This window comes from Oryctolagus cuniculus, chromosome 6, assembly GCF_964237555.1.
Source record: "Oryctolagus cuniculus chromosome 6, mOryCun1.1, whole genome shotgun sequence".
NCBI lineage: Eukaryota > Metazoa > Chordata > Mammalia > Lagomorpha > Leporidae > Oryctolagus > Oryctolagus cuniculus.
The window spans coordinates 35,395,807-35,412,573 of record NC_091437.1 but is presented as its reverse complement, the minus strand read 5'-3'; positions in this window follow the sequence as shown (position 1 = coordinate 35,412,573).

Here is a 16,767-nt window from a genome sequence, read left to right as displayed (position 1 = left end):
TTTTAAGGCTGGAATTAATTTTTAAATCATGTACATGTATAATAATGAATATGCTTTTGTTCCTAGAATTTTCTTCAACCATGTTTCCTTCTTTCTCTTCAAGATGAACTGACAGCAGAAAGCAGAACAATGATTGTTCACTTTTTGGTTTAGCAACTGCAAAAACACATGATTTTAATAGACTATGAAAAGAAGAAATTTTCTGATCTCCAAAACAAATGATGGTTTTTGAAGTTTAGGTAAACATAGGAGAGACTTAAAGGATAGTTGGAGAAACAATGAGGGGACATAGCTAGAGGAATCATGAACACAGTATTGAAGCAGCATCAGGGGATGACCAGTGTCCATCTGAATAGACATGATCTGGAGCTCGAGTCTAGCAGCAGAAACTACTGCTTGCAGATGTGAAGTTGTACAAATTGCCTTTACTGATGAGTTATGAAGAAGTCCTCCTTTTGACAAAAGTCAGCATCTAGCCCAGTAACCACCTAGCAGGAGATATAATCATTTATAATTTCATTCTTGGTCTTGTTCTATTGCCAGCAACCTTGACCTCTAATTTTTGACTCTTTATCGGCATTGTAGGACAACTAAATACCTATGAAACAGGCACTTAGATGCATGGTGGTGTGGAAGAAAAAGCCCCTAACCCATGCAGATAGTTGAGAATAAATAAAATTATCTAGATATCTCTCTTTGTATATGATAGTCAAAAAACTAGGTTACTACCCACAACAGACAGAACAATGGCTCCCCAAAGGTGGCCACATCGTAATCTCCAGACCCTAATATTTTGTCTTACATGGTGAGAATTTCTGCATACAGTGATTAAGTCTAGGATCTTGAGACCCCAGATTACCCTAGAAGACCCAATATATTCATAAGAGTTCATATAAAAGAGAGGCAAGAGCATCATAGTCAGAAAGAGAGATGTGGTAACAGAAGTAGAAGCAGCACTGATCCAGAGCCAACAAATGAAAATAGACTCTCTCGAAGGTGGAAAAGTCAGGAAAACTAATTTCTATCTAAAGCCTTAGGAACCTACTAAGTCATATAATTAAGATTTAGGTCTAGTCCATCCTCAATCAATTGAAAATAGTTGAATCTATACTGAAAAATCACTCACCATGAACACTGTTACATTCAGGAATTTTAATATTTTTCACTACATATACACAACACATGGTCATTCAGTTTCACAAGAACATCTAAAGGTCTGATGAGTTCACCATATGTTGAACAATAACAACAATTTCTATTTGTTGAACATATTCTATGCTAATTAATGTGCTAGTAATTATCATGGGTTAAATCATTTAATTTCACAGTAATCCTATAAAAGAATTGTTATACTCTACAGTAGAAAGAAAAAGATTCAGAAAAGTTTACTGTAATGGAATGAAAGGGATAAAAGAATGGTTAAGACATAATTAGAGTTCGGGTTTTGGGTGAGACTGGGGTGGTATGAACTGGACCTCAAATCAGTTCTATTCATTCCTATCAAGGCACAGTTATGATGCTTCTCTTCCACAAAATCCTTCCTTCTATAAGTGTCTATGAGACATCTCTATCATCTCAGCAGAATCTGAGAATACAGCTAAATAAAAATAGTTATATACACCGGGAATAAGTAAGCTATAGCTACAGATGTCACTCTTATTAGATAATGAGCTGCATTTTACTGGTCCTGCCAGCAGGAAGTCTATAAAACATAATGAGGACAATTAATATAACTCTATGGCATGGATGATCAATGACACTGCCCCAAATGCCTAATGGGATCCCATGATCTGCATTAATAACTTGACTCCCAGTGTGTGATAATGGTGCTTCCCTGTTAGTCATAGTGCTGATTCTACACCTATCCCCCTGTTCCTCCAGGCATATTGAATCCCATCAGCCTCTTCTCTTAGTGCTGTCTTTTTCCACATCCTGATCTCTATCTATTTAATTTTTATTAGGTCTTAGGGAACAGTATAGTGTGACTCCTATTCTATAGTTCTAATCTATTGTTATAGTATATGTTTTGTGCTTCACTTACTTCCAGACTTTCTGGCCTCTAACTCTGCTAGCCATACTTTGGGTACTAAAACTTTTTTGTTTCAAACTACTCTCTTAGGATAGTATTTCAATATCTTGACAGTATAATCCTGGAGTGGGAATATAACCTTTAAGGACATGTGAAGATGGAAAAAAAGCCATACATACAATATCACAATTATTATTACTCTTCATAGATATAATTTCTATAATCTTAAAGACAATAAGGGATGAAACCAGGAACTATACCTGCATTTCTCTGAAGTCAAAGTCTATGTGACATTTAGCCCATCTTTACACAGCTTTGACTAACAAGCTCAACTCTAAATCCCATCAAGTTCTACCCATAGGTACTAGTGATGGGCCTATGGAGCAGCTATGTCCCTCCTTTCCCAGGACAGTCATTCAGATACTTAAAGAGAATTATCTTGGCATCTGAGCCATTTGTGGGCTAAGTTCTACCAAGTTCCTCTATTTTTTTTTCAGAGACATAATGTTTCACATTTTATTCATCATTCTGGACCCTTTTGTGGATGTACACAAGTTCTTGTGTTTCCCTCTTGACTTGTGACTTTGCTAAGTAAGCTGAATCATTCCAAACAGAGAAGTCCAAAGTCAACTAGGGACACTTCTCCAAACTCGTTGTTCCTGGTGTCACCATTTTTAAATCAAAAGGTGATTGTGCCATACAGAATGCGTGCAGATTTCTACTTCATCTGTCTATGAGATATTTTCAGGCACATAGAAAACATTTGAGATCTATTAGGGTGTGCCTCAACCACTCTCTAGAGCCCCAAGAGCACCCATAAAGCTAAAAGATACCAAGAAACATAGCAGTTGACAATGTCAACAAAATTACTTTGGGTCCTTAAAACACTCATTTTACTTCTCTTGACTTTTTCCACTTGTAAAACAATAGGGTTAGATTACAGTGGTTTCCTAAGATATCTACTTACTAACTTCAATCAAGAAAGCATTTCTGTACATGTACACACCAAAAATACATGCTATTTATTTATGTAAGTTATATATACAAACTACTCTAATATATAAGTATTATAAAAGTATAAAATCTAACACAAGTAAAAACTTGATTTTTAAAAATATAATTATTCTAATATATTTTTACTCATCCCATTGAAGCATAAGAAGTACCTACAGCAAAGATTGGCAAACTTCTTTTGTAAAGGGCCAGAGAGTAAATATTTTGGGCTCTACAGGCCATATGCTTTCCCTTTTAAATGCTATTTTGTCTGACATTAGGATAGCCTTTCAAGATTTATTGGAGTTTTTGTTTGCATAACATATTTTCCATTCCTTTTAAAAATATTTATATATTTATGCACTGATTTACTTCCACAGTGACTGGGACTGGGTCAAACCCAGGCCCAAGGAACTCAATCCAGATCTCACATGAGGGTGTTAGGAACCCAAGTACTGATCATCACTGATGCCTCCCAGGTTCTGCATTAGCAGGAAGCTGGAATAGGGATCTAGAGCTGGAAATCAAGTGTAGGTACTGTGTCTTGATGATGATACTAAACACTCTCCCTGCTTTTTCCCAATTTTTACTTTCAATCTACTGTATCTTTAAATCTAAAATAGTAACTCCAAAAGGATCTCTTATGCACTATGGATGGGAATGTATATTAGTATAGCCATTTTGTAAAACAGTGTAGAAGGTTCACTTCTGGGTATATATCCAAAAGAATTGAAATCAGGATCTTGACAATTTATCTGTACCTCCATGTTCATTATTCACAGTAATCCAGACGTGGACTCAACACAAATGCCCACTGATCAATCAATGGATAAAGAAAATATGGCACGTATATAGAATGTAATATTATCCAGCAGTAAAAAAGATGGAAGCCCTACTACTTATAGTAACATGAGTAAATCTGCAGGTCATTTTGCTAGGCACAGAAAGACAAAAGACACATGTTCTTACAACTTGGGGAATCTAAAAAGGTTAAGCTGATAGAATTAAAGAGCAGAATGATAGTTACCAGAGACAGGAGGAAGAGAAGAGAGATGGATAGGGAAAGCAAAGATACTAGTCAAAAAGTTAAAGTTTCAGTTGGGAAGATTAACAGCCAGTGATCTATTGCAATATATGACAAAGATAGTTAATAATAATAATTGACTGTATATTTCAAAATTGAGTAGATATCAATGTTCTCATCAAAATAAAAGATAAATATGTGAGGCGATAAATTTAATTAGCCTGATTCAATCATTCCACAATCTGTATGTATATCTGAACATCATACTGAATCCCGTAAACAATTATTACCTGCCAGTTTGAAACAAAATTTAAAATCAATACACAAATAAACACAAAACAAAAAGTAGTGTCTTGAATAGATAGTATATTTTGTAATTGGATTTTTTTCATCTACTCTGACATTGTTTCACTGGATTATTTATTTTGTTCACATTAAATATTATTATTGAAATGCTTGCATTTCCTAATATCATTTTGCCTTTTCTCTATATCTTATGCCTTTTTGTTCCTCTATTTCTCCTTTGCAGCTGTCTTTTGCACTGTGGAAATATTTTCCAATATAAAATTCAAATAAAGAATTTTTTATTTTTTCAAAGTTCCTTTAGTGGTTGCTCTGGGATATACTATATACTTTTTAATCACTACAATTTACTTCAAATTTACACTAACATAATTTTAGTAAGATATGGAAATGTCATTCCCATACAGACATTGTGCTATTATATAATTATCGTATATCATCACACATGTTATAAATGTTGTATATCAAACAATGCTTACTTTAATTATTACCTTAATTTAATGTCTACTAGAGAAGCTGAGATGCATGTCAGTGGTAAATACTCAACTTTGCAACTGCTGCATAAAAAGAACCATGGGCAATACATATATGGATGAATGTTACTGTGGTTCCATAACTTTACTTACGGTCACTGAAATCTGAACTGCATATAATTTTCATGTTATGAGATTTTCTTCTTCTGTTATTTTTCTCCAACCACTAAAACCATAAGAATCATGTTATCTCCTACGTTGTACAAAAATAGGTAGAGGCAGGAATGAATCTGAGGGCATATTTGACCATCAATTTGACCTTCAGCAACATTTCAACCTCTTTGATGTGGTACTTTGAAGTTACTCAGACATAGCTTCTTGTCTGCCATGTGGTGAAAATAAGACCAGAGACTGGGCTCTGATGTCATAAATGACAGTTCTGCTTATACTGTGTTGTCTTCCAAACAGGAAAGATTGCATTTAACCAAGCTCCAGGAAGGAAAGAAAAAGGTAACAGACAGGGGGAAATCCTGAAATTCTACTAAATTCTTCTAAATGATGTGAAGTCATCAAGAACTCTAGGACTGAATGTCAATAACTCTTGAAATATAAGCATTTATATTAGGTTGTATTTTTATTTATCACTATTTGAGAAATTTTTTCTGAATGTTTAAATCCAAATTCAATTTTGCATGAGAAGATTCAGGGACACGGAACATGGATTTTTCTATACCTGTGCCCAAAGAACTAAGAGAACCAAGATCTGTTAGCACCCTCTTGTGTCCATTAGTGGTGATTTCCAACAGCCAATCCCACTAAAAATATTAAAAACATCTAATGAAACATAAGGCAGAGAAGCATAAGGCAAAGAAGTTAAGGTAGTGGTGTTTGTCATTGCTCATGTATACTGATCTACGGTATTTGGACACACCTTCCACAAACAACACTCCCTAAAATGAAAAGCATTCACTTTTCCTTTCTAGAGGCTACCACTCTTTGAAAGAAATTGATGTCTTTTTTTCTTTAGTTCACCTTAATTATCTTTTATTTGTTTAAATAGAGCATTAAGATAACAGGTCTAGTATCAGACACAGGTATGATTCTATAATGGATTTTCATTAGCTTAACACCGGGCAAATCAATTAACTGTCTCTCCTAAGTACCTCTGCAGCCATTTATCAGTGAATAGTACCCCTCATATCAACATAGTTGTTTAACCTATGATTAAAATAAGCAAAGGCACTTTGCTTCCAAAGTTAGATGTAGAGGCACAAGGAACAAAAGAGACAACAGACAAATAGGACTCATCAAGATTAAACAGCTTCGTGTATCAAAGGATGTTATTAAGTGAAAAGACATCCTACCCAACAGGAGAAAATATTTACAAATCATACACAGTCGATTTGCTTTATTCATATTATTCATGGTACTGAGTTTCAAACTCACTGTAAGCAAGGAATTAACAAAAATTGAAACATTGCCCCATAGAAACATATATATGTGTGTGTGTGTGTGTGTGTGTGTATCCTATCATGCAACTTATACTGGTTCCACTTCCAATTTTTCAGATTTACAATAGTGCAAAAGAAATATGCTTTCAATAGAAACCATACTTATTTTTAAAAAATATTTATTTTATTTATTTGAAAGAGTTACAGAGAGAGGTAGAGACAGAGAAAGAGGTCTTCCATCTGCTAGTTCACCCCCAGATGGCTGCAACGGCCACAGCTGCGCCAGTCCAAAGCCAGGAGCCAGGAGCTTCTTCTGGGTCTCCCAAGTGGGTTCAGGGGCCCAAGAACTTGGTCCATCTTCTACGTCTATCCCAGGCCATAGCAGAGCTAGATTAGAAGAGGAGCAGCCGGGACTAGAACCAGTGCACATATGGGATGCCAGAGCTTCAGGCCATGGCTTTAACAAGCTGCACCACAGAGCAAGCCCCATAATTATGCCACTTTAGTTCATTGTTGATCCACAAGATGGCGCTCGAAAATTTAAAAAAGATTTGTCATTAGTGCCAAGACACTGTGGGGGAAAAAAAAAAAACCCTAAATGAAAGATTTCTGTGAGTGAGATTCCAGTGGAAAGAACAGGCCATCAAAGAAGGCAGTACCTTTCTCTGAAAGGAAGAGAGAAATTCCACTTTGAATATGGCCTTGTCTAAACAAGATCGGAGTGGTAAACTCAAGAGGATTCCATAGCCTCGGCAGCTCATGACAAGAGCCTCAGGTGATTACTGACTTCATAAATAAGAGTGTCAATTGTTAAATCAACAACAGGAGTCACTGTGCACCTGCTCCCCATGTAGGACCTCTGCCCTTAATGTATTGTACTACAGAATTAATGGTAAAACCACAACTCAAACAGTATTCTATATTTGGTGTGTCTTTGTGGGTGCAGTCTGTTGAAATCATTACTTAGGGCCGGCGCCGTGGCTCACTAGGCTAATCCTCCGCCTGCGGTGCCAGCACCCCGAGTTCTAGTCCCAGTTGGGGCGCCGATTCTGTCCCGGTTGCTTCTCTTCCAGTCCAGCTCTCTGCTGTGGCCTGGGAGTGCAGTGGAGGATGGCACAGGTCCTTGGGCCCTGTACCTGCACGGGAGACCAGGAGGAAGCACCTGGCTCCTGGCTTCGGATTGGTGCAGTGCACCGGCCGTAGCAGCCACTTTGGGGGTGAACCAAAGAAAAAAGGAAAACCTTTCTCTCTCTCACTGTCTTACTCTGCCTGTCAAAAAAAAAAAAAAAAAAAAGGGCGGAAAATTATTACTTAGTATATACTAAGTTGATCTTCTGTATATAAAGATAATTGAAAATGAATTGTGATGAATGGAATGGAAGAGGGAGTGGAGATGGGATGGTTGCAGGTAGGAGGGAGGTTATGGGGAGAAAAAGCCACTATAATTCAAAAGTTGCACTTTGGATATTTATTAAATAAAAGTAAAATAAATAAACAAACATTACAGTATAAAAATTGTAAAAAATATTTGTAATTAGTGCTTTAGATTGGCGCAGCTCTAGCTGGTGCGGCCAGTTGGGGAGTGAAGCAGCAGATGGAAGACCTCCCCACCCTGACCCCCCCCCCCCGCCTCCCCTCTCTCTGTAACTCTTTCAAATAAGTAACTAAATCTTTTTAAAAAATCTGTAATTAGTTTTTTTTTTTTTTTTTTGTTTTTGTTTTTGTTTTTGTTTTTGTTTTGACAGGCAGAGTGGACAGTGAGAGAGAGAGACAGAGAGAAAGGTCTTCCTTTGCCGTTGGTTCACTCTCCAATGGCCGCCGCGGCTGCTGCGGCCCGCGCACCGCACTGATCCGATGGCAGGAGCCAGGAGCCAGGTGCTTTTCCTGGTCTCCCATGGGGTGCAGGGCCCAAGGACCTGTGCCATCCTCCACTGCACTCCCTGGCCACAGCAGAGAGCTGGCCTGGAAGAGGGGCAACTGGGACAGAATCCGGCGCCCCGACCGGGACGTGTGTGCTGGCGCCGCTAGGCGGAGGATTAGCCTAGTGAGCTGTGGTGCCGGCCTTGTAATTAGTTTTTTCAACAGATTCAATGTGCTTTGTAGCTACAATTCTAAGAACATATTCCTTTGCTCTCACACTTCCTCTCTCTAATATCTCCCTTCCACTCTCCTTTCTTCTAGATTTTTTTTAGTTTATCAGATAACATTTTAATTTTAAAAAGGCTTAATACTTCATCTTATAAGAAGTTTACAAGTAAAAAGCGAAATAAGCTTTGTTTAGGGGAATACAGACAAAAGCTATAAACAATAATTGAATGGAAAAATGACCATTTCACTCATATACAGTAATTTTTAAAATAACTAAAAATTAATCATTAAAATGCTAGTAGAGCAATGTCCTTAACCATTGGTTTCGGAAAGGTATAAAAGTCTTACAAAACTAGGCCCATGCTGCGGCTCACTAGGCTAATCCTCCACCTTGCGGCACCGGCACACAGGGTTCTAGTCCCAGTCGGGGCTCCGGATTCTGTCCCGGTTGTCCCTCTTCCAGGCCAGCTCTCTGCTGTGGCCAGGGAGTGCAGTGGAGGATGGCCCAAGTCCTTGGGCCCTGCACCCCATGGGAGACCAGGAGAAGCACCTGGCTCCTGCCATCGAATCAGCGCGGTGCGCCGGCCGCAGCGCGCTGGCCGCGGTGGCCATTGGAGGGTGAACCAACGGCAAAGGAGGACCTTTCTGTCTCTCTCTCTCTCTCACTGTCCACTCTGCCTGTCAAAAAAAAAAAATTTAAAAAAAATCTTACAAAACTATATTTGCAGCAATACTGATAAACACAGGCATTTCTCTTTCTTCTTTATCCTTTTTTTTTTAAATTTTAGCTTCCACTGTCTAACAAATCATTTTAAAGTATTCACAAAGCTATATCAAGCAAACGTGCTCCTTAACTGCTTTAAAGCACATATTATAAATGCAAATACCTTATATGCCTCTCACTCTTTACAGTTTTTAAAGGTCTCTTCCATCTTTGAACTCAGCAACATTCATGGAAAGCAAATATGGGTCACTGTCATTTTGCAAGATGAGGGGGAAAAGAGGTTCATAAAAGTAGCATGGCTTACACAAGGTCACCCGTCTATCAGTGACAGTGCTGGATTTTAACTTTGCTCTCTTACTGCAAGTCCTCTGGGCCCCATCACATTTATCCCCACTCAGCTTAACTGTTCAAATCTCTCTTAAATGTAGGTGGATAGTACTTCTCTGACTGTAACCAGAATGCCTCTTTTGTATTACCACAGTGCCCTTTTCTCTAGGCCCACTCTCTCTTGGGCTGGCGCCGCGGCTCACTACGCTAAATCCTCCGCCTGTGCCGCCAGCACCCTGGGTTCTAGTCCCGGTCGGGGCGCCGGATTCTGTCCCGGTTGCCCCTCTTCCAGTCCAGCTCTCTGCTGTGGCCTGGGAGTGCAGTGGAGGATGGCCCAAGTGCTTGGGCCCTGCACCCCATGGGAGACCAGGATAAGCACCTGGCTTCCGGTCGGCGCGGCGCAGTGCCCTGCTGTAGCAGCCATTTGGGAGGTGAACCCTCGGAAGGAAGACCTTTCTCCCAGTCTCTCTCACTGTCTAACTGCCTGTCCAAAAAAAAAAAAAAAAAAAAAGGACATCTAGGCCCACTCTCTCATCTGTCAAGTCTCCTGACCTAAATTGTTGGTGCATCACTATTTACCTAATTTTGCCACTGCACCAAAGTAATATATATTTGCTTACAGTTTCCATTTATTGATATACAGGAAAATAATGTACATAAGAAGTCGATCTTGATAAAATGCATTTCCTTGCTTTACAATAAAGGCTTGGGAGCTATATACAAGAGATTAAATAACCACAAAGAAAAAAATCCTGTTAAGACAAGCTTTGAGCTTCCTTTTGGATTGTGTCCATGTTTCTGAAACCCAACTCTAAGCAACTGGTACAGGTTTGGGCACTTAATGTCACAAGTTCTAGTTTGGTAAACTAGTAATAAAGTCACAACTCAAAACCAGGTCAGTTTGAAAGAGCTTTGTGGATCCTATTATATATAAAAATCATCTGGGTTTCTTTTAAAAATGCAGATTTAAATTCAGTGTCTTTGTAATAGGGGCTGCAACTCTGCATTTCTAAGACAACAGAGGCGTTGATTTTGCTGTTTCACAGATCACACTTTTGAACAGCAAAGCACTAATACATATTCATAAAATATCAAGAGTTTTAAAGGGAAACAAACTTAGCTGGTCAAGTTTGAAATACCAAGCTCAGGCCAGCGCCGCGGCTCACTTGGTTAATCCTCCACCTGCGGCGCCGGCACTCCAGGTTCTAGTCCCGGTCGGGGTGCCAGATTCTGTCCCGGTTGCTCCTCTTCCAGTCCAGCTCTCTGTTGTGGTCCGGGAAGGCAGTAGAGGATGGCCCAAGTGCTTGGGCCCTGCACCCACATGGGAGACCAGGAGGAAGCACCTGGCTCCTGGCTTTGGATCAGCGCAGCACACCGGCCGCACCGGCTGTAGTGGCCATATTGGGGGTGAACCAACAGAAGGAAGACCTTTTTCTCTGTCTTTCTCTCTCACTGTCTAACTCTGCCTGTCAAAAAAAAATACCAAACTCATATTTTTTAAAAAAGATTTATTTATTTATTAGAAAGTCAGAGCTAGAGAGACAGAGACACCCGCTGTTTCACTCCACAAATGGTTGGAATGGCTGAGGTTGGGCCAGGACAAAATCAAAAGCAAGGAACTTCTGCTGGGTCCCCCACTGGATGGCAAGGATTGGAAGTGGAGCAGCCAGAACACAAACTGGCACCCATATGGGATGCCAGTGCTGTGGGTGGTGGCTTTACCTACTATGGCAAAACACCAGCCTCAAAGCTCAAATACTACCAAGTGTTCTTTAGCGGGCATTTACTGATAATCACATCACTACTATAAGCTAAAACCAGGTCCAAATCCTACCATACCCCACTACCATTGACAAGGTATCACAGAAAGACAGAGCCAACACACAATGATGTGGCATGGAGAGAAGTAAAAAGAAAAATTCCCAGTAACAATTTTATGCTGCCTGTGATTTCCCACTGGTATACACCATTGTTCAAATTCAACAGGGAAACAGGAGGCAAGGAAGTCCACTGATATAATCCAACAAAGCCTTCTTCCTCAGTAGAGAAAAGCAGGGTCTAAAAGATGGAGGGTGGTTGTATAACTTCAAACTCCCAGATGTAACCTGATTTGTACCTCCTCTTTGACGAAGAGTGCAACAAATGTCAAGAAAAAGTGGGGGTAGGAGCTATACTTTTCTGTTTTATGCCTATATACTTTACCAAGAACTGGACAATATTCCTATATGTGAAAAAGAAATGCATCTTTTTATTTAGAAGATTAAATCCTTTTCCAGTGCTTTTGTCATAATCATTTTCTCATTCTCTTCCTCAAATATATATCTCCCTAAATTCTCCTCTTTCTCAACCTCCAGAGAATTAACTCTCAGGATTCTCCTACAATTTATCTTACTATTTCTCCTCAGGTTTATTTTGAAATATTTCTTCTTTTTAAAAAAGACTTATTTATTTGAAAGGCAGAGTCATACATACACACACACACACACACACACACAGAGACAGAGACAGAGAGATCAATCTTCTAACCACTGGCTTACTCCACAAATGGCTGCAATGGCCAGGGCTGGGCCAAGAGCCAGGAACTCCAACCATGTCTCTTACATGGGAGGCAGGGGCCCAAATACTCGGGCCATTATCCTCTGCACATTATCAGGGAGATGGATAGAAAGTGGAGCAGCAGGGGACTCGAACCTGCTCTCCAATATGAGATTCTGGTAAGCGGCAGCTTAAACTGTTGTGCCACAGTGTGCTGGTCCCTATATACCTCGTCTTAAACATAAAGGCTTAAAAAATAGTGTATATAAAATATTTTCTTTGCTCAGTAACCACAGCATCTTTGGGTTCACTCTCAGTTCTGTCCCTCCTGTTCTATTTTGCCATCTACATATGAGGCAACTCCACCTAGAGGTTGAAGAGGCCACTCAATCTCATTAAGTACCCAACTGAAATCTGCCATCATTCCTTTGATCTGCCTCCTATGCCTATTACATAATAAAGTCATTATCATTTTCCAGCTAATCACCCAGGCTCAAAGCCAAGTCTTGCTCTACAACACTGATAATAGTTTTATCCTCTGCTCATTTCTTATGGAGAAGATTTAATCCTCCTTTTTCTCTAATTTAATACCTTATTTTTTGTTTATTCCCTCTATAGACCAATTTAATCATAAGATTCATGTTTTAAAAATAAAATTTTGATCACACATTTATAAAAATGTATCTCTGAACATTCTCTGAAGGGAAAGGAATTATGGGTGTGTATGGACTGGAAGAAGAGGGTCCCATCTCTTTAGAGTCTGTTGGTTCTACTGCTCCTTAAGTTTTACATCTTTCTGTTGGTAGTGAACACATATCTGTCTTCCTTTTAAAGCATTTCCAAATATTTTCCATATTTCAAAGTTGAAGTTAATGCAATAGGGAGGAAGGGGGCAATGAAATTACTCATAGGAGGAGAGGTGGGGGTCATGAAGAGTGTGAGTGACCAAACTGATTCTTAATTTTTGCCCATCATCAATGGGGAAACTGAAGGGATGAACAGTCACCTTAAACAGCCAAGATTTTGAAGGATGGCTATCACAGAACTTGCATCTACAACAATCTGTCTTCTTAGTGACAGTATCATTTCTGAAGGGTTCAAAGTCCTGGCAAAGAAATGCTCAAATTCTATTTCCATTTGAATGGAACCAAAATCAAAGATCCCGATTTTGTGAATATTCTGCAAAATTTTAAACATAAAAATTCTTAACATGTTTAGCAATCCTAAAAGTTCGTAACACTAAGAGTTCTTAGGTAAAGTATTGTTTTAACCATTTGAGCTGTAAAACACACTTAGAGATTTTGGTAAGAAATGTAATTGAGGAGGGCAGCGCTATGGCGCAGCAGGTTAAAGGACTGCTGTAGTGCCAGCATCCCATATGGGCACCAGTTCAAGTTCTGGCTGCTCCTCTTCTGATCCAGCTCCCTGCTATGGTCTCAAAAAGCAGTGAAGCATGACCCAAGTCCTTGGGCCCCTGCACCCGCATGGGAGACCTGGAGGAAGTCTCTTGGCTTCAGATAAGCTCAGCTCTGGATGTTGCAGTCATTTAGGGAGTGAACCTGCGGATGGAAGACTTCTCTCTCTGGCTCTTCCTCTCTCTGTAACTCTTTCAAATAAATAAAATAAATCTTAAAAAAAAAAAAAAAGAGGCAGGTGCTGTGGCTCACTTGGTTAATCCTCCACCTACGTTGCTGGCATCCCATATGGACGCCAGGTTCTAGTCCCAACTGCTCCTCTTCCAGTCCAGCTCTCTGCTGTGGCCCGGGAGGGCAGTAGAGGATGGCCCAGGTGCTTGGGCCCTGCATGCGCATGGGAGACCAGGAGGAAAGCACCTGGCTCCTGGCTTCGGATCGGTGCAGCGGCGGCTGTGGTGGCCATTTGGGGAGTGAACCAAAGGAAGGAAGACCTTTCTGTCTCTCTCTCTCACTGTCTATAACTCTACCTGTCAAGTAAATAAAAAAAATTCTTAAAAAAAAAAAAATCTTTAAAATTAAAAAAAAAAAAAAGAAATGTAATTGAGAACATCAACTTGGAAGAGGAAGAGGGTAAGGATGAAAATGATGTGGAGGATGAGCTGGTTCACCCAGAGATTATAAGAAAAGATTATATATAAAGATAAGATAAGGCAAGCTCAGAATAAGGAAAGGGAGAAGAGGAAATAGATCTCAGAATGGATATTATGATAGTTATGTTGATAAAAGAGACAGAGAAGGGGCCGGCACTGTGGCGTAGTGGGTAAAGCCACCACCTGCAGTGCCAGCATCCTATATAGGCACCCGTATATCCCACAGAATGTCTCGGCTTCTCCATTTCTGATTCAGCTCTTTGCTGTGGCCCGAGAAAGCAGTGGAAGATGGCCCAAATCTTTGGGCCCCTGCACCTATGTGGGAGACCCGGAAGAGGCTCCAGGCTCCTGGCTTCAGATCAGCACAGCTCTGGGGAGTGAACTAGTGGATGGAAGACTTTCTTTCTCTCTCTGCTTCTGCCTCTCTGTAACTCTTCCTGTCAAATAACTAAATAAATCTTAAAAAAAAAAAAAAAAAAAGAGAGAGAGAGAGAGAGAGTAGATCAATATCTCTGAGGACAAAAAGAAGCTGCTAAAGATGAGACAGAAAGAGATAACAAGATCAGCCTAAAATTAGACCCTATAATGCTGGTAGTTTGTAATAGGATGGTTGTTATCGTTATTTTTATAAAAGTAACATAAAATAATTTATAGGAAGACTGTTCAATTATTTTCACATTGTCATCTTACAAAGTAAGATATATTTAACTGCTAATGATAACATTATACACGGAGAAGAATTCTCATTTATCCCACTGTCCAATTTCACAAAATTTTGCATGGAATTCTAATTTTTATTATCTTTTTCTTATTAATCATAATTATCCATTAAAATATGAATGTATTTACACAGGCTTAGTATGGTTTGTCTTGCAAATAATATGTTAAAATTATTTTTAAATAGCTAGAATTAAAGTTGTTATAATATGAAAAGGTACCAGTTTTTCTTTCCAATGACAAGTTGAGTATTTTCATAGCTGATCAAAAAATCTCTAGTTTGAAGTCTTTTGCATTTGGTTTGTTAGTTTGGTAAGAAGTTCTACAGATTTTTTAACAAATTTTTTTTGGTTATGTTTTATCATAAGTGTAATTTGGAGAGCACCTACAGAATAATATTTTGCTTCATAGTTCATGGATTTTACTACTTATTGCAGGACAGTGTATTGCATGTTAAATTCCTCATGAACCACTCCTAAAACTTTGAACTTACCACTTTTTGTACAGTCATATTTTAAACAAAGCCATATACTTTAAAAAATAATTCTGAGGGACTTGCATTGTGGTATAGCAGGTAAAGCTGCCTGTGATGTCAGTTCTTGTCCTGGCTGATCCACTTCTGATCCAGCTCCCTGTTAATGGCCTGGGAAACGCAATGGGAGATGGCCCTAAGTGTTTGAACCACTGTCACACACGTGGAGACCCAAATGAAACTCTGGGCTTCAGCCTGGCCCAGTGCTGACTGTTGTGGCCATCAGTGACGGGCAGTGAACCAGTAGATGGAAGATCTCTCTCTCTCTCCCTCTGTGTCTTTCCCTCTCTCTCTTGACTTTCAAAAATAAATAAATAAACCTTTAAAAAACTAACTCTGGTTATTATTTTATTGTATCTGTTCTCTATTTTATTTGTACTATAATAAAGTTTTTCAAGCTTTAGTCAAAAAAGTAAAGACTTTTATGTAAAAAAGAAAAAAGGAAAAAAATGGCTTGATATTCTGCACTATTGGAGGAATTTTTCACAGCCCCAATCAATCCCACCCACGGTTGGTGGCAGCTGGACTTATTAAGGGTAGGGCTGACTCCACCCTGAATCCAAAGATTTACCCCAATCAGCATAAGCCCATCCATATTATTCTATCTCTTAAGCCAGACTGACTGTGTCAGCCATCAATCAGCACATGACACTCCCTTGGCCACAGCAGAACAGAGCATGTGGGGAAATGTTCTTTTGTATGGTCAAGATCTAAGGGAGATACGTGCTCTCTTTCTGAAGCATGTCATTATTGAACTTGCAAACTAGAACAATGGTAGTTATTTTCTACATAAGAAAGTCAGCCTGGGGATACAGTCAAAAAATGGAAAACTGAAAGGAAACTGATCAAAGTCCTGAAAGAGCTATTTCTAAACCCCATGGTTATTTCTGAACTTTTCTTACACAAGTGCTAAAGATTTCATTTATTGTCTAAAGCCAGTTTGAATTTGATTTTCTATTCCTTGTGACAGAAACTATCTACTTGATAAATCAACACAGTAAATTTCCAGCTCAAAATTTGGCATATGTTCACACTCTGGTGACAAGTAACCTTAAGGTTTCTTCATATTTATTACCATTCTCCAACTCAGCATTGCCCAATAGAACTTTCCTGATGATTGAAATGTTCTCCACCAAGACTGTCCAATACTAGCCATTAGTCATACACAACATCTAAGCACCTGAAAAATTACTAGCATGACTGAAGAACTGAATTTTCAATTCATATTAGCTAATTTTTAAAAATATTTATTTATTTATTTATTTTGAAAGGCAGAGTTACAGAAATAGAAGGAAAAAAAGAGAAAGAGAGATCTTCCATCTTCTAGTTCATCCCCCAAACGTCTGCAACAGCCAGGGCTGGACCAGCCTGGAGCCGGGAGGTTTTTCCAGGTCTCCCATGTGGGTGGCAGGGGTGTAAGTATTGGGATCATCTTCTATTGCCTTTCCAGGTGCATTAGCAAGGAGCTGGAATGAAAGTGGAGCAGCTGGAATTCAAACTGGCTCC